The 1,972-nt window shown below is 46.7% G+C and overlaps 1 long non-coding RNA gene across 2 annotated transcripts; it reads right to left on the reverse strand.

Annotated features, from left to right (window-relative positions):
• Positions 1-944: 944 nt before the first annotated feature.
• LOC148155927 (uncharacterized) lies at positions 945-1,553 on the reverse strand. 2 transcript variants are annotated; one of them, XR_015764771.1, is made up of 3 exons: positions 1,391-1,553; positions 1,098-1,299; positions 945-1,020 (listed from the first exon to the last, which is right to left on the reverse strand). It is a non-coding gene; the product is annotated as an uncharacterized LOC148155927 (long non-coding RNA). The 2 variants fall into 2 exon arrangements; XR_015764770.1 differs by having other exon boundaries at positions 945-1,299.
• Between the last annotated feature and the right edge of the window lie 419 nt (positions 1,554-1,972).

Raw genomic sequence — 1,972 nt, forward strand, 5'->3', positions numbered from 1 at the left:
TTAGACGCTCCCTTCAAGTGTCCATTTTAAAATAAACATGTTTTTGTATTAAATCTTATTCGAGGCGGTGCCATATTGAGTCTCAAAGTCGGTGTTTGAAAAATTCTCAGACTTTCTGAGTGGGTGGTCCAACATACGGGGAGTGTTCAAGCAAATTTTTTTCAACTCAGAAGTCAAACGTTTCGAGTTACAACTACAACTGGAAAACAACAAATCATGACTTATTGTTACTTCTCCTCTTTTCAGTTGTCCCCTCCCTTAAATCTAATACAGCATTCTTCTTTCTCCAAAATATTTATGATATCAAACTCAATCTGAGTTTAAACTTGAGATTTACTTAGTGATCTCAAGTAAATCACAAGTAATTTACAAGTGATTTACAAGTAAATCACAAGTAAATTACTTGTGATTGGCAATGAACAAGCCAAGTTCATTGGCTTGTTTTCTTACAAGCCAATGAACTTGTAAGAAAACAAGAAAACACCTCACAAGATTGTTAAAAGTCTGGCAGACTAAAAAGGCTTGTTCTTCAGAAGTGTCCAGGGGACTCACCTGATCACACAGATAGGATGGAACTAAACTGTTTAAAACTGTAGAAGAGAGCATAAAAAAGAACAATAATAACAATAATAAAATTAATGTGAAGACAGACAGGAAAAATAATATTTTCCTACAAAGTATTTGAGCTTACCTTGCATATGAACAGCAGACTTCACAAATAAACCTGCCTAAGCACAGAGGGCCACACGTGTATAGTACCGTAGTTTGAAGTCATGACAGAAAATGAGTTTTTGAAAACAATGATGTCATGTGAAAATGTTTGTTCCTATGCTCCTATAAGCAGTGAAGCAAATACTGGAGCAGCTATCTGAGTAGAACTGGAGAATGTCATGTCGGATGAAACTCGATTAGCCCACATGCAAGTACACAGACAGGAGAACAAGAAAAGTTCAATGGGTTTATTGTAGCGGGGAGGAAAATCAACTGGTGCGAGCGGCGGGCAGCAGCACCAACAGCACACTGAGAGAAAAAAGGGGAGATGGTGAGTTGAGGTGGTGGAACCTTGCGTAGCTTCAGAGATAAACAGAAGAACTTACGGGTGTGGGAGGTATAGAGAAGACTTGGAGGGGTCTGCGATTCTGGGTTTCACTTTCCTTGGTTTTCGGGGGGGGAGCGGACAGGTCGGCCAGGGCCTCAGAGCGTCTGAGCGAACGGAAACCCACTTGAGGCGGCGAGGATGGGTTAGACGTTCCGCTAACAGATGGGGGGCGAACGTCCTGATCCGGATGCTCGGGTGGTCTGCAAAGATCAACAAGGGTGGGTTACTCGGAGAGCCGAAACAGGAAAAAACACAGCGATCAACGAGGGCAAGAAGGCCGAGAGTGAGTACCAAAACTTAGTCAACAATCTGGCGTCGAAGTGTTGGCCACCGCCTCTCTTAAGCTGCAGGTAAGAGCGTAATTGCTGACCGGTGTGTAGCTGACGCAACAGGTCCGTCCCCCGAGCAGCCGTCTCCAGGACTCCACCTAGAGGAGAAAACCAACCCCAACCTCCACCCAGAACCTAACAGTACCCCCCCCTCAACGGTCGCCACCTGGCGACCGAGACACACCGGACGGAAGGGAAGCGTGGTATTCAGAGATGAAACTGGGGTCCAGGATAAAGGAACCAGGCACCCACATACGGTCCTCAGGACCGTAACCCTCCCAATCTACAAGGTATTGCCACCCTCGTCCACGTCGACGAGAGTCAACGATACGACGCATAGTGTAGGCCGGATGGCCATCAATCTCACGGGCGGGTGGAGGGGGCTCGGATGGAGGGCACAGGGTGCTGGTCCGAACAGGCTTTAACTGGGAAACATGGAAAGTGGGATGGATGCGGAGGGCAGCCGGCAGACGAAGACGGACGGCGAATGGACTGAGGACGGACTCAATCTGAAACGGACCGATGAACCTAGGAGACAGTTTCT

The sequence above is a fragment of the Poecilia mexicana genome, unplaced genomic scaffold, assembly GCF_051168715.1.
Source record: "Poecilia mexicana isolate PSO_F unplaced genomic scaffold, ASM5116871v1 scaffold_12, whole genome shotgun sequence".
Classification (NCBI taxonomy): domain Eukaryota; kingdom Metazoa; phylum Chordata; class Actinopteri; order Cyprinodontiformes; family Poeciliidae; genus Poecilia; species Poecilia mexicana.